Source organism: Herpailurus yagouaroundi, unplaced genomic scaffold (genome assembly GCF_014898765.1).
Source record: "Herpailurus yagouaroundi ecotype Mexico unplaced genomic scaffold, PumYag 211, whole genome shotgun sequence".
Taxonomy (NCBI): Eukaryota; Metazoa; Chordata; class Mammalia; order Carnivora; family Felidae; genus Herpailurus; species Herpailurus yagouaroundi.
Window position 1 is genome coordinate 3,210,938 of NW_024412442.1, and position 27,024 is coordinate 3,237,961.

Below are 27,024 nucleotides of genomic sequence, written 5' to 3' on the forward strand. Positions count from 1 at the left end.
TTTTTTTTTTTTTTTTCCTTCCCCTCCCCCATGGGTTTCTGTTAAGTTTCTCAGGATCCACATAAGAGTGAAACCATATGATATCTGTCTTTCTCTGTATGGCTTATTTCACTTAGCATCACACTCTCCAGGTCCATCCACGTTGCTACAAAGGGCCATATTTCATTCTTTCTCATTGCCCTGTAGTACTCCATTGTGTATATAAACCACAATTTCTTTATCCATTCATCAGTTGATGGACACTTAGGCTCTTTCCATAATTTGGCTATTGTTGAGAGTGCTGCTATAAACATTGGGGTACAAGTGCCCTATGCATCAGTACTCCCGTATCCCTTGGGTAAATTCCTAGCAGTGCTATTGCTGGGTCATAGGGTAGGTCAAATTTTAATTTTCTGAGGAACCTCCACAGTGTTTTCCAGAGTGGCTGCACCAATTTGCATTCCCACCAACAGTGCAAGACGGTTCCCATTTCTCCACATCCCCGCCAACATCTATAGTCTCCTGATTTGTTCATTTTGGCAACTCTGACTGGCGTGAGGTGATATCTGAGTGTGGTTTTGATTTGTATTTCCCTGATGAGGAGCGACGTTGAGCATCTTTTCATGTGCTTCTTGGCCATCCGGATGTCTTCTTCTTTTTTTTTTTTTTTAATTTTTTTTCAATGTTTTTATTTATTTTTGGGACAGAGAGAGACAGAGCATGAACGGGGGAGGGGCAGAGAGAGAGGGAGACACAGAATCGGAAACAGGCTCCAGGCTCTGAGCCATCTGCCCAGAGCCCGACGCAGGGCTCGAACTCACGGACTGCGAGATCGTAACCTGGCTGAAGTCGGACGCTTAACCGACTGCGCCACCCAGGCGCCCCCGGATGTCTTCTTTAGAGAAGTGTCTATTCATGTTTTCTGCCCATTTATTCACCGGGTTATTTGTTTTTCGGGTGTGGAGTTTGGTGAGCTCTTTATAGATTTTGGATACTAGCCCTTTGTCCGATATGTCATTTGCACATATCTTTTCCCATTCCATTGGTTGCCTTTTAGTTTTGTTGGTTGTTTCCTTTGCTGTGCAGAAGCTTTTTATCTTCATAAGGTCCCAGTAGTTCATTTTTGCTTTTAATTCCCTTGCCTTTGGGGATGTGTCAAGTAAGAAATTACTACGGCTGAGGTCAGAGAGGTCTTTTCCTGCTTTCTCCTCTAGGGTTTTGGTGGTTCCTGTCTCACATTCAGGTCCTTTATCCATTTTGAGTTTATTTTTGTGAATGGTGTCAGAAAGTGGTCTAGTTTCAACCTTCTGCATGTTGCTGTCCAGTTCTCCCAGCACCATTTGTTAAAGAGACTGTCTTTTTTCCATTGGATGTTCTTTCCTGCTTTGTCAAAGATTAGTTGGCCATACATTTGTGGGTCTAGTTCTGGGGTTTCTATTCTATTCCATTGGTCTATGTGTCGGTTTTTGTGCCAATACCATGCTGTCTTGATGGTGATGACAACTTTGTAGTAGAGGCTAAGTCTGGGATTGTGATGCCTCCTGCTTTGGTCTTCTTCAAAATTCCTTTGGCTATTCGGGGCCTTTTGTGGTTCCATATGAATTTTAGGATTGCTTGTTCTAGTTTCGAGAAGAATGCTCGTGCAATTTTGATTGGGATTGCATTGAATGTGTAGATAGCTTTGGGTAGTATTGACATTTTGACAATATTTATTCTTCCAACCCATAAGCAGGGAATGTCTTTCCATTTCTTTATATCTTCTTCAATTTCCTTCATAAACTTTCTATAGTTTTCAGCATACAGATCTTTTACATTTTGGTTAGATTTATCCTAGGTATTTTATGCTTCTTGGTGCAATTGTGAATGGGATCAGTTTCTTTATTTGTCTTTCTGTTGCTTCATTGTTAGTGTATACGAATGCAACTGATTTCTGTACATTGATTTTGTATCCTGCAACTTTGCTGAATTCATGGATCAGTTCCAGCAGACTTTTGGTGGAGTCTATCGGATTTTCCATGTATAGTATGTCATCTGCAAAAAGCGAAAGCTTGACTTCATCTTTGCCAATTTTGATGCCTTTGATTTCCTTTTGTTGTCTGATTGCTGATGCTAGAACTTCCAACACTACGTTAAACAACAGCAGTGAGAGTGGGCATCCCTGTCGTGTTCCTGATCTCAGGGAAAGAGCTCTCAGTTTTTCCCCATTGAGGATGATGTTAGCTGTGGGCTTTTCATAAATGGCTTTGATGATGTTTAAGTATGTTCCTTCTATCCCGACTTTCTCAAGGGTTTTTAATAAGAAAGGGTGCTGGATTTTGTCAAAGGCCTTTTCTGCATCGATTGACAGGATCATATGGTTCTTATCTTTTCTTTTATTAATGTGATGTATCACGTTGATTGATTTGCGCATGCTGAACCAGCCCTGCATCCCAGGAATGAATCCCTCTTGATCATGGTGAATAATTCTTTTTATATGCTGTGGAACTTGATTTGCTAGTATCTTATTGAGAATGTTTGCATCCATATTCATCAGGGATATTGGCCTGTAGTTCTCTTTTTTTACTGGGTCTCTGTCTGGTTTAGGAATCAGAGTAATACTGGCTTCATAGAATGAGTCTGGAAGTTTTCCTTCCCTTTCTATTTCTTGGAATAGCCTGAGAAGGATAGGTATTATCTCTGCTTTCACTGTCTGGTAGAACTCTGCTGGGAAGCCATCTGGTCCTGGATTCTTATTTGTTGGGAGATTTTTGATAACCGATTCAATTTCTTCGCTGGTTATGGGCCTGTTCAAGCTTTCTATTTCCTCCTGATTGAGTTTTGGAAGAGTGTGGGTGTTGAGGAATTTGTCCATTTCTTCCAGGCTGTCCAATTTGTTGGCATATAATTTTTCATAGTATTCCCTGATAATTGTTTGTATCTCTGAGGGATTGGTTGTAATAATTCCATTTTCATTCATGATTTTATCTATTTGGGTCATCTCCCTTTTCTTTTTGAGAAGCCTGGCTAGAGGTTTGTCAATTTTGTTTATTTTTTCAAAAAACCAACTCTTGGTTTCGTTGATCTGCTCTACAGTTTTTTTAGATTCTATATTGTTTATTTCTGCTCTGATCTTTATTATTTCTCTTCTTCTGCTGGGTTGAGGCAGCCTTTGCTGTTCTGCTTCTTTTTCCTGTAGGTGTGCTGTTAGATTTTATATTTGGGATTTTTTCTTGTTTCTTGAGATAGGCCTGGATTGCAACGTATTGTCCTCTCAGGACTGCCTTCACTGCATCCTAAAGCGTTTGGATTGTTGTATTTTCATTTTCGTTGTTTCCATATATTTTTTAATTTCTTCTCTAATTGCCTGGTTGACCCACTCATTCTTTAGTAGGGTGTTCTTTAACCTCCATGCTTTTGGAGGTTTTCCAGACTTTTTCCTGTGGTTGATTTCAAGCTTCATAGCATTGTGGTCTGAAAGTATGCATGGTATGATCTCAATTCTTGTATACTTATGAAGGGCTGTTTTGTGACCCAGTATATGATCTATCTTGGCAAATGTTCCATGGGGACTCGAGAAGAAAGTATATTCTGTTGCTTTGGGATGCAGAGTTCTAAATAGATCTGTCAAGTCCATCTGATCCAATGTGTCATTCAGGGCCCTTGTTTCTTTATTGACCCTGTGTCTAGATGATCTATCGATTTCTGTAAGTGGAGTGTTAAAGTCCCCTGCAATTACCACATTCTTCTCAATAAGGTTGCTTATGTTTATGAGTAATTGTTTTATATATTTGGGGGCTCCCGTATTCGGCGCATAGACATTTATAACTGTTAGCTCTTCCTGATGGATAGACCCTGTAATTATTATATAATGCCCTTCTTCATCTCTTCTTACAGCCTTTAATTTAAAGTCTAGTTTGTCTGATATAAGTATGGCTACTCCAGCTTTCTTTTGACTTCCAGTAACATGACAAATAGTTCTCCATACACTCACTCTCAATCTAAAGGTGTCCTCAGGTCTAAAATGAGTCTTTTGTAGACAGCAAATAGATGGGTCTTGTTTTTTTATCCATTCTGATACCCTCTGTCTTTTGGTTGGCGCATTTAATCCATTTACATTCAGTGTTATTATAGAAAGATATGGGATCAGAGTCATTGTGATGTCCATAGGTTTCATGCTTGTAGCGAGGTCTCTGGTACTTTGTCTCACAGGATCCTCTTAGGATCTCTTGTAGGGCTGGTTTAGTGGTGATGAATTCCTTCAGTTTTTGTTTGTTTGGGAAGACCTTTATCTCTCCTTCTATTCTAAATGACAGACTTACTGGATAAAGTATTCTCGGCTGCATATTTTTTTCTGTTCAACACATTGAAGATCTCCTGCCAATCCTTTCTGGCCTGCCAAGTTTCAAAAGAGAGATCAGTCACGAGTCTTATAGGTCTCCCTTTATATGTTAGAGTACGTTTATCTCTAGCTGCTTTCAGAATTTTCTCTTTATCCTTGTATTTTGCCAGTTTCACTATGATAGGTCATGCAGAAGATCGATTCAAGTTACGTCTGAAGGGAGTTCTCTGTGCCTCTTGGATTTCAATGCCTTTTTCCTTCCCCAGTTCAGGGAAGTTCTCAGCTATTATTTCTTCAAGTACACCTTCAGCACCTTTCCCTCTCTCTTCCTCCTCTGGAATACCAATTATGCATAGATTATTTCTTTTTAGTGTATCACTTAGTTCTCTAATTTTCCCCTCATACTCCTGGATTTTTTTAATCTCTCTTTTTCTCAGCTTCCTCTTTTTTCCATAATTTTATCTTCTAGTTCACCTATTCTCTCCTCTGCCTCTTCAATCCAAGCCGTGGTTGTTTCCATTTTATTTTGCATCTCGTTTAAAGCGTTTTTCAGCTCCTCCTGACTATTCCTTAATCCCTTGCTCTCTGTAGCAAGAGATTCTCTGCTGTCTATACTGTTTTCAAGCCCAGCGATTAATTTTATGACTATTATTCTAAATTCACTTTCTGTTATATTATTTAAATCCTTTTTGATCAGTTCGTTAGCTGTTGTTATTTCCTGGAGGTTCTTTTGAGGGGAATTCTTCTGTTTGGTCATTTTGGATAGTCCCTGGAGTGGTGTGGACCTGCAGGGCACTTCCCCTGTGCTGTGGTGTATAACTGGAGTTGGTGGGCGGAGCCGCAGTCAGACCTGATGTCTGCCCCCCGCCCACCGCTGGGGCCACAGTCAGACTGGTGCATGCCTTCCTTCCCCTCTCCTAGGGGCGGGATTCACTGTGGGGTGGGGTGGCCTGTCTGGGCTACTTGCACACTGCCAGGCTTGTGGTGCTGGGGATCTGGCCTATTAGCTGGGGTGGGTAGGCAAGGTGCACGGGGGCAGGAGGGGCAGGCTTAGCTTGCTTCTCCTTAGGTGATCCACTTCAGAAGGGGCCCTGTGGCAGCGGGCGGGAGTCAGACCCGCTGCCAGAGGGGTGGCTCCGCAGCATTGGGTGTTTGCCAGGAGCAAGCAAGTTCCCTGGCAGGAACAGGTTCCCTTTGGGATTTTGGCTGGGGGATGGGCGAGGGAGATGGTGCTGGTGAGCACCTTTGTTCCCCAACAAACTGAGCTCTGTCTTCCGGGGGCTCAGCAACTCTCCCTCCCTTTGTCCTCCAGCCTTCCCGCTTTCTGAGCAGAGCTGTTAGCTTATAACCTTCCAGATATCAAGTCCCGCTCACTGTCGGAAAACACTCCATCTGGCCCCTCCGCTTTTGCAAGCCAGACTCGGGGGTTCTGCTTGTCTGGCAGGCCGCCCCTCCGCCCCGGCTCCCTCCCGCCAGTCCGTGAAGCGCGCTCCGCCTCATCGCCCTTCCTACCCTCTTCCGGGGGCCTCTCGTCTGCGCTTGGCTCCAGAGACTCTGTTCTGCTAATCCTCTGGCGGTTTTCTGGGTTATTTAGGCAAGCGTAGGTGGAATCTAACTGATCAGCAGGACGTGCAGTGAGCTCAGCGTCCTCCTACGCTGCCATCTTCCGAAAACCTGAATAGATAGTTTTTAATGGTTATGATGTTCACATTCCTTTCTTCAGATCATTTTGCTAACACTATTCTTTAATAAAACCAATACTCCTACCTGAAATACATTAAACATACAATACTTGCAAGGTTTAATGGAAATCAACTGTATTTTCCCCCCAAGAATATCACTTTTGGGGGCCTGATTCTTCCTCGTTGCCTTGGATTCTGGGGTTTGACAATTTTGCTGTCTCTTTACTTTATTCTTCTCTACCTGTTCCTCCAAGTTGCTAAGACTTTCACCTCTCGAGATTTGACTCTGGGAGAGGTAGGAGAGGGACGAGGAATGAATGGTCCTATTGCCATACTACCTTGGGCTGGTTTTGCCTACCATTGAGAATCATTCTGGGAACCCTTTGGGTAGCTTCTTTGGAGGCTCCCTACAGTGGATAATTCCTGGATCAAACAGGTGGTGCATTCTGAGTCTAGCTGCCCACTGTCACTATTGCTATGGGTTGGGCTGTGCAGCCCAGCATCTTACTCTTCCTGGTGGCTCTCTAGGGCTGGACATAAGATCATTTTATTCTTATTCTCTGGGTGGCCTACATCTGTGACAGGAAGTACACACTTTAGACCTATCTTTAGTTGGAATGCCCAGTTACCCCCCCCAACTGCAGCCCTGTAATATCTTGAAAAAGACCTTCATCGAAACCTTCCCCCTAAACTTTAAAATTTCAACCTCTAGTCAGACACCAGCCAACAAATTTCTCTAAACCCCATGAACTCAGTTCTCAGAGATCTCCCTCAGCTCCTTCTCATCAAGATTGTGGAAAACACAGTCTGGTGCCTCGCTCTTGGCAGGTGGGACCCACCACACATTAATGTCCTACTCCATTCCAATCCTCATTTCCAGCTCTCAGAACTTCCTGTCATCGAAGTACTCTTGGCTTTTTCTAAAAGTACCCCATTTGAATGACTTTTGTCATTGTCATTTTACACCTAAACTATAATATATTGGCTACCATTGTTGGCAAAATTATATGGTGCATAAAACTGATAGATATGGAAATCTCAGTCATTGTTTGTGAGCATCCTTGGGGTTACTTCTTGACTGATGAGAGTTTACACTGAGATGCAGAGGCGTGGAGCTGTGCTTTCTGATGTATGTGACATAACTCTACCCCAGGAGGATGGCGTAAATCATTTAGAGATTTATTTTTAAATACTTTAATGGTATTTCTGTGTTGAAGTTGTAATGAAAACCAGAACAAAACAAAATTTAAAAATCATAAACACTAAAAAAATACAAATCATATGCACTCTTTCTGTTTTTAGGAATACGTTTAAAAGTTAATTTTGATTTCTTTCTATGTGTGAAGTCTGGATATTGAAGTGAAAATAAAGCAAATTATTTGGGAATAAGTCTGACATTGAAACAATCACTTAAAACATCTCACCATCTAATTTCTGCCTGAGCTAAGACTTAAAAATTATTTCTAGTGAGCATCGCATAAGACATTTTCAGTAATAACAAACACTCATACTGATGACCTACTGACACATTCAGATTGACTTAGGAAAACCTGATTCAGCTGAGTATTTGAAATACAAGGGGCAACAGATCATTGAACAGGTCACCATGAAGCCTGCCTTTAACTATTAAGGACCTAGAGGAATTTGTACCATTACTTTCAAACAGATAATCCTAATTTTGAAAGGTCTAAAATACTTGCCATGATAACTCAGACTTCTTTTTTGCACAAGTATCTTTAGGCCAGTCTACAAGAATATTTTTTTAACTGTAGGCACATTATCATATCCAGTACATTTAGAAAAACTCTTTAATATGAAAACTTTTATTGTGACTTTCTACACCTTTGATATGTAGTGCCAGGTGTGATGGGTATAATGTTTGTAAACACGTATATTTGAATTTTAGTTTACTTTTGTGATCATTCTGCGTTTTTAGAATATGTGAATAGGTTCCAAAATGGAACCTGATTCCAAAACAAGTTTTGACTCATTACAGTTACGTCAAAGAAAACTTGTACTGTACAGAGTTCAACAGTCAAGGAAGACTTTATTCAAGATGGTTGCAATAGAGGCAGAAACTGAACTCATCAGTTTTGAAACAAAGGACAAGAGAGTTTTTATTCTGGGGTAAACACTAGTAGAAAAGTACCCAAGAATGGGGAGGCTGGCCCATGTGATTAGGCCTTCTGTGTTTGCTAATCGTTGCTCTGGGGAGCTCGGTTCCTCTTTTCCCAAGGGACTGGGGGACAGGGCACTATCTTGCTTGCTGGTTATACTTTAAGAGGATGGCTATGAGAGAGACATCCCTGGGTTGTGAACCCAGCAAGACGCTGGAGAAAACTTACATCTCAAAGAGGCAGAGGGGGAATTTACACTGGAAGTTTTTTAAAGGAAGTGCTCTGTTGGAAGGGAAGTCAGACCCTGGAGTCAGGAGGACACCTGTCTAGAGTAGAGCCCACCTGAGTGAACAGGAATTTTAAGTCCATGTTGATCAGTTCGACTTTTCATTGTGATTCAAAAGCAGTTATGGAGGAATTCAAAGATACGCAGTATTGTAGAATAAAATTACCTAAAATACATTTAATAATACTGAGACAAGGAATAGTGTGTAGATTCTTTTTCAACTTTTATTTGTAGGAGTATTTTTCACTGTGGGGATATTTGGGAAGAACATACTAGAAAAGAAGTGTGTCATATCCATACTTGTTTTCAAATTCTCTTTTACATAAAATCGTATTTTGAGCTGTGAACTTCACCTTTCCACCAGTCTGAGTACTCCTTAATGCTTATATTTTATTAGGATGTATCTGTGCTCCACATGAAAAATATCTCAAGATATGTCTCTGCCTTTTCCTACTCTGCATTTGCACATTAATTTCCAGAATTTAAAAAGTGACATTTCCCCCATATTTCATGTGAACTGCTAACAGGAAAGTGATTTTAAGAATGATAATGAAAAAGAAAAAAGAAAAAAAAAACAGCGCTGAAAAGAGAATGAATGTGAACTCTGTGTTAATACCATGATTCTCTCAGCAGGAAAGTACTACATAGGCATATTGGTTCAGTAGGAACCTTTTTTATGAATGACTCCTCTCAACACATGCACACAAGCACACACAGACACACACGTGCACCCCCACACACATGCACCCACACATACGCATGTATGTGCACCTGCTCACACACACACATGCATGCGCATGTACACTTTCATATAATCCATCTACAATCAGATGTTGAGTATTTATATGCCGAAAGGTATTAAATGCCCTTATGGGACTTAATAAATCATTTCATTAGCACAATTAAGTACTTTGAAAGTGGGATATTCATATATTGTTACAAGATAGGAAAACATAATGTAAGGCAGTATATTTTGTATAACCATATTTTCATATGTATCCACATGGGTGTGTAATATTCACAAAAAAGGAAAAAGCAGTTTTTCCCTTTTTTATTTATGTGTTTTGTCTAAGAAGTCTACATATCAGGTAATATAACATGTACTATAGTATCATATGTTGGACCAAGAATGTGAAGATGAATGTAATTCATGTAATTTATGGCAGTAATTCTGTCTTAATGCCAGATTTTGTTTTTAAATGGGCTATAATGAAGGTAAAAGTATTACATATATTTTTAACTTTCTTTATAATCTGTTCAAATTTTATCGTGCATGACAAGTATTGTAATTGTAGAGTTATAGTGTATTTGGGTTTGAGACTTGCTTATCCGTATATTCATTTCCTTTATTTTTCATCACTCTTTCTTTTACTTACTTGTCCTCCTTCCCCTCTCCCATCCGCCTTCTCCTTCCCTCCCTTCCTCCTCTCCCTCCCTCCGTTCTCCCTTCCTCCCTCTTATCCCCCTCCCCCCTCCCCTTCCCCCTCCATATCTCCTTCTCCTTCCCTCATCCTCACATCCCTTCTTTCCTTTTTCCATCCCAGAACATGCTTTAAGCCACACTGTATGAGTGTAATACTAGGTGGCATGGCCAGTACAAAACATTTCAGAACAGCTTTGTGCATCACAATTGGGCAACCAGGAAGTTGAAATGACGTGTGCATTAATAGCTACAGGTTTGTGTATATTAAGAGCATTAGGAATTGTGTTACAGTGTCTATTTGTGTTTTCTCTCCAAAGAAGTGAGGGGGATTTTTGTACTGAGAATATGAGGTAAAGCTTGGTGAAGAAAGGGACACTGTGTGGATCAAAATGGTAGATACAACATTTTTAGAGACAGGACACAGTAGATTGTTCTGTATTCCATTTTGCGTAGTCCCTACTGTTTCCCTAGATTTCATGGTGACTGTTAAGTTTCCAGAGCATCTCTCCCAGCAAATAATGTGTTACGTGCTAAGAACTTGATAGTACCTCCTGGTGTTATGTCTATTTCACTAGAGATATTGCTGAGAAAGAAACTGTCAACCACCCAACACAGTAGCCCCAATGACAGGTGTTGTAATTTCTCTAGTATAACAATCAGGGAGACTGTTAAATTGCCCTATTCAACAAGCTTACAAGTCCTCTGCTTTTACTTAGAAGTTGACCAGACCTCATAGCTCTAGTTTGATTAGAGCAGAGTTTGCCCACAGCTTGCATGTGGTGAGGCTGACTTTATGTAGATTTAAAATATACAGAGTTGCAGAGTGTCTGAATCTAAATTCAAGTGGAAAGGAGCCACTCATCTTAAATCAATTAAAATTCTCTCAGAACTTAACGATTATGTTAAGAATTTCAGTCACATTGATGATAAACTATTGTGATGCACTTTTCTTGGGCACACTCTGGCTGGATGCAAAGCTTTCTCATTTTGCAACAATGCAAGTTCTTTGATAGGCATCTCATTACGTTTTATAAGGAAACAGGAATAAGATGAATGACTTAGAATGCTGCGTCATTATTTTTTGTATTAAAAAAGTCCATTTGGGAAACGTAGGAGATTACAAAAGCAGAGGAGAGTTAATATATTTACAAAATGGTGAGGTTCGTAGAGGAAAAAACGTTATCCTCGTTTTTAGCCTACTGCCGTTTCTTCCTCTACGCAGTAAGACAACAGTTCTGCCTTGTCAAAACTTTTAAGAGTGAGATTAGCAACATATCCATGAACAATCACTATTATATTGAGGAAGCGAGGACTCTATTCATGTCTTTTCAAGTCCTTCTCAATCCCAATACCATCATGCTGGCATTCACGTCTCAGAATCCTTTGTGTCATGAAAACAAATTTTGTGCTAAGATTGCTGCCCTTCTCAGCATTCACTCTCGCTGTGTCTCGCCCCCTCCCCCCCCATCTTTCTCCCTCTTCCCTCCCCCACCATGTGCATGTGTGTTTGTATATATGTCAACGGTGATGGGTGATTTCCCATAATGTATTCTGCTTAGTACATTGGATGTTCAGGTATAGGTTTAAGGCTTCGACGGAAGGAAATTACCACTATTAACATAAGAATTTTTCATTGTTGGATGAAGGTCTTAGCTTGAAGGTAAAGAAGAGGTTTAAAAATGGAATGGTATGTAATAAGACCCCTGGGGTCCAGAGATGGCAGTGGTAGCAATGAGGTTCATCCATGTCTCAAATGTTAAGAGGAGACATGAGATGAGAAAAATATGTAGAATTTAAGAGGAATAGAGGAGTGATTATCATTGAATATCCCCAGAGAAAATGAGAGAGAAGCACTTAGCATGTACAATTAGTTCTGAACATCTGTTACATGATCTTCTAGTCTTTTGCTATATCGGAATCATTGTTCAAGCAAAACATGCTTAGCCTGAGGGTAAGGAACATAAATTATTGTATAATGTGAATAGTCTTGAGTAGCATCTTTTACTTACTGTCTCTTGAATCCTGTGTATTCCTCCTATAAATAAAGCTAATGAAGAAATGAAAATGTGGCTTAGTATATGCTTTAGTCATTCACTGTGTTGATTTTCTCCTCATATGATTACTGGTAGACATATAGCATTATGTAAACGAACTTACAAACAAAATTAGCTGAATATACTTAATTGGACAACCTTTAGTTTACTGTACATTACAAAAAGTAGTACTTTTGTAATTATTTTATAAATATTGACATATTTCCTCGGGATTATATAAACATGGATATGCCTGAGTTACGCGGAGTCTGATGAGAGAATACAGGAGTGTCACATGGAATAACTTAGTGCCACAATGAACAGCATAAGCTACCGTCTTGAGCGCAGTTAACCCCTCCTACGTCATCATTCCCGACGCCATACTATGACTTCGGTGCCATCACACACCTCTGTGCGTATGCGTGTCTGTTTCCTGTCCTCCAGAACAAGTTTCTACAAAAACAGCAAACCTGAGCTCTGCATTTGAACTACGGCTGGGGCACCTGGCAAGCTCAGGTTGGGTGTCCATGATCTTGTGGTTTGTGAATTCAAGCCCCACATCCGGCTCTGTGCTGACAGCTCAGAGCCTAGAGCCTGCTTCTGATTCTGTGTCTCCCTCTCTCTCTGCCCCTCTCCTGCTCATACTGTGTCTTTCTCTGTCTCTGTCTCTGTCTCTCTCAAAAAATGAATAAACATTTAAAAAAAAATTTAACTGCAGCCACATGAAATGGAACTCCCTTTTCCTTCTGGGACTCAAGTTCATAATTCTAGGACAGCGCTCTCTGATTGCTAACCCTGTGCCATATTCCCAGGGGATTCATGAAGCTCAGACAGCTGTAAAGACATGGGAGAAAAGCATTCCTCACTCTTAAATTTATCCTATTGTTACACTCTGCATTTCAAACAGAAGAGGCTGTTTGTGCATATAAATAGGTTTCTAATAATACGTGTGAGTGGACGTGTGCACATGTCCATTTTTCTAAAAACTTACATAATTTTTCCCCATACTTGGCTCTCTTTGTTATACACATGCATTTGCATACACACACACACACACACACACACACACACACACACACAAGGCTTCCGATGCACACGAGCAGGGATTTGTCTGCAGTCTGAACCCAGAGTATAAGTACTGTCTCACAGAGAGAGATGAAGACTTTCAGTAACCATCTCAGTGTAAGCAGAGCTTATGGTGAGGGAGATTGCTAACAGAAACCTGGGCACATACAACATACGCCCTGCAGCGCTAAATAAGAATTCCTTTTTTTTTTTTTAAATGCTTATTTATTTTTGAGAGAGAATGAGACAGAGTGTAAGCTGGGGAGGGTCAGTGAGAGAGGGAGACACAGAATCGGAAGCAGGCTCCAGGCTCTGAACTGTCAGCCCAGAGCCCGACAAGGGGCTCAAATTCACGAACGGTGAGATCATGACCTGAGCTGAAGTCGGACGCCCAACCAACTGAGCCACCCAGGCGCCCCGCTAAGTAAGAATTCTTAGAGCAGGTGAGAAAATAAGATGGCTTTGCCCCATTTCAGTATTTGAGAAGCTCTTTTTTTTTATTTTTTTATTTTTAATGTTTATTGATTTTTGACAGAGAGAGCATGAGCAGGGGAGGGGCAGAGAGAGAGGGAGACACAGCATCCAAAGCAGGCTCCAGGCTCTGAGCTGTCAGCACAGAGCCCAACGCAGGGCTTGAACCCACGAACTGTGAGATCATGACCTGAGTCGAAGTTGGACGCCTAACCGACTGAGCCACCCAGGCACCCCTTGAGAAGCCCTTTTAATTGTCTTGTACTGACCATAATTTTGCTTGTTGAAACAGCGGGCTATGTATCAGGTCCAATAGCCACAACGCCAAGAAAACAAAAGCAAGGACATCAACGGCCATACAGGAAGAAATAATGTATAAGCCTCTTTGCATCCCTGCATCTATCTCATGCTTGTTCTGCTGGTTAACCTTTTTTTTTTTTTTTTAATTTTTTTTCAACGTTTTTTATTTATTTTTGGGACAGAGAGAGACAGAGCATGAACGGGGGAGGGGCAGAGAGAGAGGGAGACACAGAATCGGAAACAGGCTCCAGGCTCCGAGCCGTCCGCCCAGAGCCTGACGCGGGGCTCGAACTCACGGACCGCGAGATCGTGACCTGGCCGAAGTCGGATGCTTAACCGACTGCGCCACCCAGGCGCCCCTGCTGGTTAACTTTTAAATGCATAAAATATTATAACACAAATGAACATTGAGGAAGAAGAAGAAAATAAAGATGGTGATAAGATAGAGTGAAAGTTGAGGCTAAGAGAATGCATATTATGATAACACATTCACCTGTTAGTGATGAGACAGGCTTCTACGTCTAAGCTCTCTGATAGCCAGTCAAAAATAAATATTTCCAGACACAAATCTCAAAATGCCTATCCGTTGGAAAGAAATCCATTACTTAAGAAAACTATAATTCCCAATGGATCGTAAAACAGTCAGCCCAGGAGGAAAAACAAAACCTGCTATGGGGAACAGGAAAATATCACTTAGTATGGTTTGTTGTATGGTATGTATGAGGACGTGTCTTGTAGAAGGAAGGTCCAGGTAGAGGGCCCAGGACAAGCGTGCTAAGCTGGGAGACTGCTTCATGTATTGGACAAATATCTTCTAGGCAAATGGCCGAAGAGACAAAATTAAGCCAGGGATTTTAGAACAATATAAGGATTTGGCTTTTATTTTCAAGGCCGTTGGGAGCCACTAGGGAATTTTAAGCTGACTTATGTTTTCTGTTGTGTTGGGAATGGTCTGAAACAGAACAACGTCTAAAAGAGGAAGATCATCATGGAATTTACTGCAATACTCTAGGCAAGAGATGTTGACACAGACCAAGTTGGTAACAATAAAAGGAGTAGAAAAAATCAAATCTGGATATATTTTATATGTAATAGTGTTTTCTCACAAACTGGATGTGGGACATGAGGGACAGTGAATCAACAATGACTAAGAATGATTCTACCTGGAAAGCCTGGAAAGAAGGAGCGTCCTTTGACTGATGTGAGAAAGACAACAAGAGGAAGAGACATAGAAATGTACAGAAAGATCCAAAGCTCATTTTGGTCAGATCTCCACTGGATTGGCTTAGTAGACATCTGAGTGGAGGGGACAGTTAGGATGTGTAGCTTGGTCCAGGAATGACACTTGGGCCTGAGATTTACATTTGGGAGTCCTGAGTCAAGGGTAAGGATAGCCTTGAATGAGAACATCAGAAAGAAAGAAGGTATAGAAAGAACACGATAAATGAGAGGGGCCAACAGTGATGTGGAAGTGAGTCTGAAGATTGTGGTGTTCCAAAAGGTAGGTGACAAGGTGATATGAAGGAGAACGTGATTATGTGAAATGTTGCTGGTAAACAAAGTTGAAGGTTGATGACTGGTTTCTGAATTCAACAACACAGAGGCCACTGTGTCCAAGACAAGAGGTGTTCTCAGGGGGCAGTGTCAGGGGTTATGTTCAGAAGCATGTTAAGGACAGGTTGTGGAAGAGAGTGTGGGAGCTATTCTTTTGAGGAGTTATTCTGTGGAGTGAAAATTCTCCAGTCCCTAACGCAACCATGTCATGTGATGAGCACGTCATTTTGAATGTGCTTTCATTAGATTAATGCCGTTTTCATTAGCTATGAGAGCAAGGGAATTTTACAGGGTCATGTAGTCATGCTGTGGAGGGATTCACCTAGAGATAAGAGGAAATACTTCCTAAGGTGAAGTGTATGGCACACGTGGTCAGCAAACTGACTCCATCCAAAGAAGGTTGCACCTAACTTATTCTCGAGAAAGGAGAGCCCACTGCCCTACTTGGGAGTAGATGCAACACTCAACCAAATGGGAATCCTCAATGCCATTCACTGGAGACCATAGAGACTTCTTTAGTGGTAGCCTAGGAGTTCTCTTCTAATTAAAAAAAAAGTAGGTAGCGGGATTCTTAAATGGAATATTGTACATTCTTCTAGAAACAACCCAGTGAAGTTTTTTTTTTTTAATATTTATGGCATGTTCGAGAAAAATGCTGTAAAATTATATAATCTTACAAGTACTGTCAGTAGGATCTAAGTTCGTGAGCATAACTTGTATTGCTCACAACAGAATCTTGTTTTTTATGGACTCTAAATACATTTGTTTTTCTTAAGCATGAGTTTAAAAAGGTGTTTGCAGTTCTGATAGGAGGATAGATTGAGATGGAAGCAAAGCATATATAATGCAAATTAGACAAATCAGAAATGATTTTACATGGACACGTGGAGAAAACTACAGTAAATAATGTCAGACACCCCAGCTCTATGATGCCTCATACTATATGGTCCTTACTGTCGTAAGCCTATCATTCAACTTTTATTTCACAAATTCCCTCTTAATTCTGCCTGAATCTGTGTTCCCTAATTAACTGCTTTCAGATTCTTTCAACAAGATACATTCAGGAAAGATGACCTTGCTCTGAGGAGATAAGTATGCAGACACAGACGTTTGCCCTTCACGCCCAGTGTCCACCTGCATGCCGTGACGTGGGTCACATCTAAAGGCTCCTGAGCCCTCTGACTTTCTATTGGTTTCCACCAAAGGGCAAAGTAAAAAGAAACTTTGGGAAGAGTGAGGAGTCAGTGCCAGGTGTATCTTCTCTTAGCTCCCCAGGCTGGCGCCTTCTTCTCTAAGTGTGGCTTTTACATTCTCCTTTTGGGAGTCTGTTTTGTTTTGTTTTCTGGTAACTTTCTGTTTTGCGTATCTCTTGTGTTTTCAGTGTATGACATTACCCCTTGTAGTTTCCTATACCCTGCACACACCTCTGTCAAGCATTCCTTCACTAAACCCATATTAGATTAACCCAACCCAAGGGTGTTCTTTTCTGCCAGTATGCCAACCAATACAGCCATTGGTGCTTGAATTCCCCCCTCCAAGAGAAAAGAAACTTGAAAGGAGGCTCTTGGATTGCATTGTGCACATATTTGGGAAGTCAGGGATCATCTCCATTCCTGGAGTTGGGAACTCCAAAGAGAAGATGGCGTGACAATTATTCAAATTAGCACCTGTAATAGCCTGAGATAAAGTGCAGGTGTAGAGTTTTGAGCAATCGAATGGCTAGAGCCTGTAATCACTATGGAAACAGTAGTAATTATAGTTACATTCGGTTTTTCTGGACAACTGGAGAATATATACATCGGGAAAATGTCAACTTAGCAGCTATGAAATACCATAAGAATACGTGTGGAGAACCAGAAAGTCTTCATGGCTGCTTTGAAGGAGACTTACACCGTTTTGTAATTGTACGTGTTTTGCAGACAGAGGTCCACCTCAATTCTATACATGTTCAAGTCTCTTAAGCCAACAAATGGCACTGAACAGGAATGAGAGAGTTGTTGAGATGGGAAAATAACAAAGCTGAGAATATTGAATCTCTGAATTCCTCGGGCCCCTTTGGTCAGTAAAGTTTCTCATTCTCTCTCTGTCTCTGTCTCTCTGTCTCATCCCCAGAAAATCAACCCTCCTCTCTTCTTAACAGCCTTACAGTGGCTGTACTTAGTTTCTTCAGAAGCCGATGGTGAGTCTTCTCAGGATCTACCCAGCCCTCATCACCTCTAGGCCCCTAAGAAATGTTAGTTGCAGACAGCTCAAACAGAAAAATAAGACCAGCTCAAAACAAGGTAGCCCATACACCAGAGCAGGTACAGGGCATTGTCAGGCCCTATTGGCAGGGAGCTAGAGAGCATCTATGGGAGTGAATTCTAAAGGTACGAGATAACAGAAAGTGAAATATAAGACTTGCCAGGACTGACTTATTTTTTATGAGTGCACTCACCCTGGATTCAGGGTGTAGTATGCTGTCTAGCACACTGACAAGTGGTGTTAATAGTCTGCTAGATCGGATAATAGAAGCCAGGTCTCAATGGTAGCTTATACATGATGAGGTCAAAATATTGTAACTGTCCCAGCATGTTACAAACAGAGGTTCTAAATCATTAGCAAACACCAGAATCACACGGGTGACCCTCAAAACACAGATTCCTGAATCCTACTCTTCAGATTTAGATTATGCTAGTGTGGGGTGAAGGCATAAATATATGTTTCTAAAAAGTTCACATGTGAAGCTGACTGTCTGGAGACCACACTTTGCAAGTCATTGTGATGCAGCTTAGTTATTGAAAGTGGGATATGCAAGCAAACAGCATTAGCATCAACAAGACCATATGTAGTATAAATACTAAATATATCTTCTAAACCAGAATTTGTAATTCCAACAAGATCCTTGGAAGATTCATGCCAATGTTGAGAACCACTGCTTTAGAGGAGTGTAAAGGCTCTGGGTGGTGGAAAATTAAAATGGACTTATTTTTATGTGTGACCTGATAAGATAGCATAGACTCATACCCTTCGAGGGTCCCCAGAGGACATACACCGCCACAAGGCTTGACAAATAAATTATCAGAGGGAGTCCCCAGCCTCCTGGGAGAGCTCTACAGACTGATCTCTGTAGATTGGGGATGGCGGCAAAGGTGCTGTCGTGGAATGTGGTTTTCTGACCTCAGCAGGAATAAAGAAGCGACTCGATGAGCAGAAGGACCACAGTGACGGGAATTGAATTATATACAGGTTCAATGAGGTGGCCTCGCTAAGGCAGGCCTGGTTCCTTCTATTACTAATTGTTCAATGTGCCAGCCACAGGGACTACATCTGAGTCACTAATATGGTGCCATTCCCCAGGAGAGCTAGCTGGATGTCTGTGGACGTAGTCCCTCTTTTATCGTGGAGAAGACCACACATTGTTCAGCATGGATTTTGCATTACCTGCCTGTGGTGCTTCTGCCTGAATCACCACCCATATGCACAGACGATGCCTTTTCCAATGTCTTTCCCCTTTTATGGTGGCAATACAACCTTATTTCCAGCCAGGGGATTCATCTTAAACAAGGGAGCATAGCAAACAACTCACATCCACAGGATAATTCAATGGTGTTATCACCACGTTCCATCACCCAGACGCAGCTGCCTGGACAGGACGGGGATACACTGAAGTCATAGATTTGGGTTAGCTAGGTGAGGATATTCTGTGAGCTTTTATTGTTCTCCTATGGTGTGTGGTCATGCCTTCAAAAGTAGAGATCAGCACGTTTTTGCTCTCTGCCGTGAGACCTTGGGCTGGGTGGAATTTGAGTTTCTCTCACCCGGGGATGGATGTGTCCGTCAGGAAACTTACTCGTGGTTCAGAGAATTGGAAGCTCAGAGTGCCCCCTGGCCGTTGGTGAACGGTGAACCTCTGGTGCTGGTGAACCTCTTGCGGGAGCAGGTGTTTTCTGTACCGGCTGGGGGTGATTTGTCTCAGTGCCCTCAGGCAAGTGCAGTACGGACGAGCGAGGAAAAAGACCAGTATAAACCCCAGAGGTTTACCAAGATGCCCCCTAGCCGTACCTTGCCCCGGTGCCCTGTCAGTGGAGACCTACAGCAGGCCATTAATACAAGACCACCACGGACACAGGTCCTGCACGAATGGAGGTTTGTGACCTCCTACCAGGTAAACCCCACTCAGCCGAGTCAGGAGAGCACGGAGTGAATGGGGGAAGAAGGCGGCTGTGTAACAACCTGGGCCTCCCGGCCAGTTTCTAGAAGGGGTTTCTGGCAGCTGTGTTCTACCTTATTTTACCCTTACCTTGCCCCTTCCTGTGCCCCCTTACGTGAAGACCACGAGAGCGGCTGACCTTCAGGGACTGGGTGTAATGACACGGTAGCCTATTGGCTTCTCATTTCCTCTTAGGAAGAACCCACATTTTCGCTTCCTGGTTCGCTTTGTCCATCCACCCTGTGCCGTGCTCTGATGCGGCAGAGGAAGCTCTGGGAGGCCTGTGCTGGGCTGCCAAGTTCCTCACTGTTCTGACGTGACGTGTGAGCCATGCAGGACCTGCGAATCAGCTGTTACAAACTTACAGCAATGTGCTGTGACAGCTGAGTGTGAGACAATGGACTCGTGGTCCCCATGTATGGATCAGTGGGAGGTCCCTGTGCTATCTTATGCAGTGTGGCCGTGTCACAGCGTGAGATGATTTGAGATTAATTTTCCAACTATAACCGAAAATTATCCCAGATTTGGAGAAAACACATTTTGACGCCTAAGTGTATAATCGTGTACATGATTATTGAAAGTTTTTCTTGACTAACACATTAACATATTAGATTTGCTTAACATTAGATTTATTGTGTGTGACTTCAGTAAGTTGATGACGAATATGATTTATTGGACTTCTTTGTCACGAAAAGACACTTTTCTGACTAGGACCGTAAGAGTTAACCAAAGGATGGTGATGAAAATTATCTTGAAGAAATAAAGACCAAAATAGTTCGTGTTGGTTTCACTTACAAGGATGACCCCGCGTATCCCACATACAAGTTTGACAAACAGCAGAAGAGGAATTAGAAAACGCACGTAGTTTACTGAACTGAGGTGTGACAGAAGGCACTGTTTAAGCAATTTGCAATAACGAAGTGATAACCAAATAATATAATTTGGGTAATCTTAGCACTATAGAATCTATTTTAATTTCAAAACTTGTGGTTTATTAGCTTTGCTAGGACAATCCATCCATGATCAGCTTTATTCTTGTTTACTTTTGTTTTTTATTTGAGAGAGAGAGAGAGAGTGCAGGGAGGAAGGCGCAGACAGAGAGAGGGAGAAAGAGATTCCCAAGCAGGCTCTGCACTGTCAGGGAGGAGCCCACTTGGGGCTTGAACTCATGAACTGTGAGATCATGACCTGAGCCAAGATCAAGAGTCAGACTTTGCACAGACTGAGCCACCCAGTGCCTCTCTTATTGTTTATCTGAACTGTCTCACTGAAGGTACTAAGGAAACATCCACTCTCAGATCCCAGGGCTCTCTTCCCACTTCACCAAACCATGGGGTCTGTGACAGGTGTGGCAGTGAGGAGAGCCTTATCCCTACTCCTTGTAGACAAGAGCTTGCACGACCAGGATCCAGGGAGTCCTTATGGCCCTCAGCCTGGCACATGGGGCTTGGCCGGCTTTCTTCCAAACAGACTTGTTAACTCTAGCCACCCCAGGAAGCTTCGCTTAAATTTATGCTGTGTTCGATCCTCACTACGGTACAGCATGAGGATCCAGATAAATCCTGGTGGACTTACTACTTTGTGAAATAAAGCAATTTTGGGGCACCTGGGAGGCTCAGTTGGTTGAGCCTTGCGCTCAGGTCATGATCTCGCAGTCGGCGAGTTCGAGCCCTGCATCGGGCTCTGTACTGATAGCTCGGAGCCTGGAGCCCTCTTCTCTCTCTCTCTCTCTCTCTCTCTGCCCCTCCCCCACTCATGCTCCATGTCTCTCACACAAATAAATAAACATTAAAAAAAGAAAGTAATTTTAAGTTATGAATGAATTCTTTCACTCTTTCATTTTTAACATCATGAGGGATGTTTTATTTTTAATTGAAGAGTCCTTTTCCTATGCAAAGGAGACTATTTGTAGTTTCTTGGGTGTTAAGTAACACTAGGTTATTGAGAAATGCAAATGCAAAATAATAGTTTTCTTGTAGTCTTAATTAAGCTTGTACAACTTCAAATTTTATTTGTGGTGCTAGTAAACTAAATACAGAAAGTGGACACTTTCAAGTGAATCTCTGGTTAATATCGGATCATGTTCAACAGGCTTCCTCTCCCTTAAATAAGAAAGTGCCAAGTAACAGATTCTGTGTGTGCTGTTTTGGGGTTTTAAAACAGCTTCTGCAGTGAATAAAATGCTTTTCTCTAAATTTCATCATGGAAACCGAGCAGATAAAATAACCTTTTAAAAATATCTGAAAGAAGTTCAGTTAATTTGATTTATTTGGTTTTAAAAAAAAGGAAATTATCTACAGTATGGAAGAGTGATAAGACTTAGTAAGTTTACTTCATTAGTCTTTAGTAGTTATAAAGACTATGAAATTAAATGTGTTTAGTTTGATCACCTTCTCATGGGATGCACCTATCTTCCTACACCTGTTACAGATTTTTTTTTAATCTGTCATTAGGATCATGTTGAGAAAAGTACTTTAAGAAGTAGTCTTTTCTAGAAATATATTATCATTTGAGTGCATTTGTGGCTAAGAATAAAAATAGAGCGTATTTACTTTCTATGCAGAGACATTGTGACAAAGAATGACAGAATTTACTGTCTTAATATGTGTCTTCTTTTCTATAAAAAAGCAAAATTTTTCTGGATCACAAAATGGGCTAAACATGTCCTCCAATGAATTGGTTGCTTCCAGGGGCGAATTACCTATTGAAGTAAAATATTTTCCTGTGATGTCTTTCTAACTGAAATTTAGTATAGTTGTAGGACGCTCCTCCTTCATTCTTTATGCCAATTCCTCATATAAGAAGCTCACTTATTGTTGATGGCATGTTCCTTTGAATGATTTTGGAGGTAAGAAAACAGATTCAACTTTAGAGTTATGACCACTCAGGAGTCTCCCAGAGGTACTAGATAACAATGTCCTTATTGCACAAATTGCTCTACATAGTAAAATATTTTAAATATTCCACATTAAATCTGAGGTTAGAAATGGGAGAACACTGTGATAGGACCTGTCTTACTGCCTAGAATACAAATCCCTTTTGAAACAACCAGAAACTCAGAACATACAGAAAAATAAGTGAAGTTGGAAAATAGATTCATTGTTTCATCACCACCATTAATTCTGCCCCCATTTATTTTACCATCTCCTTTCTCTTATGTAACTCTTTCTGTGATTCCATATTAAATGAGGTGCTTTTGCATTGATTGATTGACTGATTGCATAGGTTTTACCTCCTGCGGGGAGCCCAATGCAGGGCTTGAATTTATGACACTGAGGTCAAGACCTGAGCTGAGATCATGAGTCAGACACTCAAAGGACTGAGCCACCAATGCACCCCTATTTAATTTTTAACAAGGGGGATGTCTGTACATGAGAAAACTGCTTGGGTCTTCACTAAAATTTATTCAAGTGGTACATTTCAAATAAAATCATATTTGACCTTAGACTCAAATTATAAATTATATCATTCTTGTAATAAACATAGGAAGCTAGTAAAAACAGAAAACACCTTCATTTGTTTTTTGATCAAACTTCTATTAATTCAAAAGTTAAACAGTTAATTCTTCTATACCATGAATTGTATGTGTCATCTATAATAATTGAACTCTTGTAAACATTTTAAATTATATTAAAAATTCAAATAAACTCTTCAAATACCTAAAGGGGTTGACAAACATCCTCAACACAGTTTTCCTAGATGGCTAAATCACACTTCCAATCTGATTGATCACATTGAGAAATGTACTGAATGCAGTTCTCTAAAATATTGAAATCCTGTTTAAAAGCTCTATCTCGGGCACCTGGGTGGCTCAGTCGGTTAAGCATCAGACTCTTGATTTTGGCTCAGGACATGGTCTCAGGCTTATGAGATACAGCCTCATGTGGCATTCTGCATTCAGCACTGAGCATGGAGCCTACTTAATATTCTCTCTCTCCCTCTGCCCCCTTCCCTTGCACACTCTCTTTCTCTCTCTCTCTCTCTCACTCTCTCTCTCTCTCTCAAAAAAAGTTCCATCTCTTTTAATTTTTTATTATTAACTTGATTTACTTTTTATTTTTTAAAATTTACATCCAAATTAGCATATAGTGCAACAATGATTTCAGGAGTAGACTCCTTAGTGCCACTTACCCATTCAGACCATCCCCCCTCCCACAACCCCTCCCGTAATGCTCAGTTCATTCACCATACTTCTGAGTCTCTTCTGTTTTGTCCTCTCCCTGTTATTATTTTTGTTTCCCTTCCCTTATGTTCATCTGTTTTGTCTCTTAAAGTCCTCATATGAGTGAAGTCATATGATTTTTGTCTTTCTCTGACTAATTTCACTTAGCATAATACCCTCCAGTTCCATCCACATACTTGCAAATGGCAAGATTTCATTCTTTTTGATTGCCAAGTAATACTCCATTGTGTGTGTATATGTGTGTGTGTGTGTACACACACACACACACACATACACATACACACACACCTACACATATAAATAGCACATCTTCTCTATCCATTCATCCATTGATGGACATTTGGGCTCTTTCCATACTTTGGCTATTGTTGATAGCGCAGCTATAAACATGGGGGTGCCTGTGTCCCTTCGAAACAGCACACCTGTATCCCTTGGATAAATGCCTAGTAGTGCAATTGCTGGGTTGTAGGGGAGTTCTATTTTTAGTTTTTTGAGGACCCTCCATACTGTTTTCCAGAGTGGCTGCACCAGCTTGCATTCCCACCAACAATGCAAAATAGACCCTCTTTCTCCGCATCCTCGCCAACATCTGTTGTTGCCTGAGTTGTTCATGTTAGCCGTTCTGACAGGTGTGAGGTGGTATCTCATTGTGGTTTTGATTTGTATTTCCCAGATGATGAGTGATGTTGAGCATTTTTTCATGTGTCATTTGGCCATCTGGATGTCTTCTTTGAAGAAGTATCTATTCGTGGCTTTTGCCCAAGTCTTCACTGGATTATTTGTTTTTTGGGTGTTGAGTTTGATAAGTTCTTTATAGATTTTGGATACTAACCCTTTATCTGGTATGTCATTTGCAAATATCGTCTCCCATTCCATTGGTTGCTTTTAGTTTTGCTGATTGTTTCCTTCGCAGAAGCTTTTTATTATGATGAGGTCCCAATAGTTCATTTTTGTTTTTGTTTCCCTTGCCTCCGGAGACATGTTGAGTAAGAAGTTGCTGCGGCCAAGATCAAAGAGGTTTTTGCCTGCTGTCTCCTCAAGGATTTCGATGGCTTCCTGTCTTACATTTAGGTCTTTCATCCATTTTGAGTTTATTTTTGTGTATGGTATAATAAAGTGGTCCAGGTTCATTCTTCTGCATGTCGCTGTCCAGTTTTCCCAGCACCACTTGCTGAAGAGACTGTCTTTATTCCATTGGATATTCTTTCCTGCTTTGTCAAAGATTAGTTGGCCATACGTTTGTGAGTCCATTTCTGGATTCTCTATTCTGTTCCATTGATTTGAGTCTGTTCTTGTGCCAGTACCATACTGTCTTCATGATGACAGCTTTGTAGTATAGCTTGAAGTCTGGGATTGTGATGCCTCCTGCTTTGCTTTTCTTTTTCAAGATTAGTTTGGCTATTCGGGGTCTTTTCTGGTTCCATACAAATTTTAGGACTATTTGTTCTAGCTTTGTGCAGAATGCTGGTGTTATTTTGATAGGGGTTGCATTGAATATGTAGATTGCTTTGGGTAGTATTGACGTTTTAACAATATTTGTCCTTCCTATCCAGGAACACGGAATCTTTTTCCATTTTTTTGTGTCTTCTTCAATTTTTTTTCATAAGCTTTCTATAGTTTTCAGTGTATAGATTTTTCACCTCTTTGGTTATATTTATTCCTAGGTATTTTATGGTTTTTGGTGCAACTGTAAGTGGGGTTGATTCCTTGATTTCTCTTTCTGTTGCTTCATTGTTGATGTATAGGAATGCAACCGATTTTTGTGCGTTGATTTGATATCCTGCAACTTTGCTGAATTCATGAATCAATTCTCACAGTTTTTGGGTGGAATCTTTTGGGTTTTCCATATAGAGTATCATGTCATCTGCGAAGAGTGAAAGTTTGACCTCCTCCTGGCTGATTCAGATGCCTTTTATTTCTTTGTGTTGTCTGATTGCAGAGGCTAAGACTTCCAATACTATGTTGAATAATGGTGAGATGGACATCCCTGTCTCATTCCTGACCTCAGGGGGAAAGCTCTCAGTTTTTCCCCATTGAGGATGATATTAGCATTGGATCGTTCATATATGGCTTTTATGATCTCAAGGTATGCTCCTTCTCTTCCTACTTTCTTAAGGGATTTTATCAAGAAAGGTTGCTGTATTTTGTCAAATGCTTTCTCTGCATCTATTGAGAGGATCATATGCTTCTTGTCCTTTCTTTTATTGATGTGATGAATCATGTTAATTGTTTTGCGAATATTGAACCAGCCCTGCATCCCAGGTATAAATCCCACTTGGTCATGGTGAATAATTTTTTTAATGTATTGTTGGATCCAGTTGGCTAATATCTTGTTGAAGATTTTTACATCCATGTTCATCAGGGAAATTGGTCTGTAGTTCTCCTTTTTAGTGGGGTCTCTGTCTGGTTTTGGAATCAAGGTAATGCTGGCTTCATGGAAAGAGTTTGTAAGTTTTCCTTCCGTTTCTATTTTTTGGAAAACCTTCAAGAGAATAGGTGGTAACCCTTCCTTATATGTTTGGTAGAATTACCCTGGAAAGCCATCTGGCCCTGGACTCTTGTTTTTTGGCAGATTTTTGATTACTAATTCAAGTTCCTTACTGGTTATGGGTCTGTTTCTTCCTGTTTCAGTTTTGGTAGTGTGTATGTTTTAGAAATTTGTCCATTTTTTCAAGGTTGCCCATTTTATTGGCATATAATTGCTCATAATATTCTCTTATTATTGTTTTTATTTCTGCTGTGTTGGTTGTGATGTCTCCTCTTTCATTGTTGACTTTATTTATTAGGGTCCATTCCGTTTTCTTTTTGATCAAACTGGCTAGTGATTTATGAATTTTGTTAATTCTTTCAAAGAAACAGCTTCTGGTTTCATTGTTCTGTTCTAGTGGTTTTTTTGGTTTCGATAGCATTAATTTCTGCTCTAATCTTTGTTATTTCCTGTGTTCTGCTGTTTTTGGGTTTTATTTGGTGTTCTTTTTCCAGCTCCTTAAAGAATAAGGTTAAGATTTCTGCTATGATTTGCTCTCATCCTTCTATCCCTATTTCTCTCTCTTCCTCTTCTGGGACCCTTATGATTCTGATGTTGTTCCTTTTTAATGAGTCACTGATTTCTCTAATTCTTTTTTTTGTTTTAATTTTTTTTCAACGTTTATTTATTTTTGGGACAGAGAGAGACAGAGCATGAACGGAGGAGGGGCAGAGAGAGAGGGAGACACAGAATCGGAAACAGGCTCCAGGCTCTGAGCCATCAGCCCAGAGCCCGACGCGGGGCTCGAACTCACGGACCGCGAGATCGTGACCTGGCTGAAGTCGGACGCTAAACCGACTGCGCCACCCAGGCGCCCCTGATTTCTCTAATTCTTAACTCGTGCTCTTTTGCCTTAATGTCCCTCTTTTTTTTTCTGCTTCGTTATGCTCTACA

At 40.9% G+C, this 27,024-nt stretch overlaps 1 protein-coding gene across 20 annotated transcripts in view; it reads left to right on the top strand.

Annotated features, from left to right (window-relative positions):
* Positions 1 to 27,024, top strand: part of PCDH15 (protocadherin related 15) — a 1,259,847-nt gene that overhangs the window by 691,803 nt on the left and 541,020 nt on the right. The gene's annotated exons all lie outside the window — the stretch shown is intronic.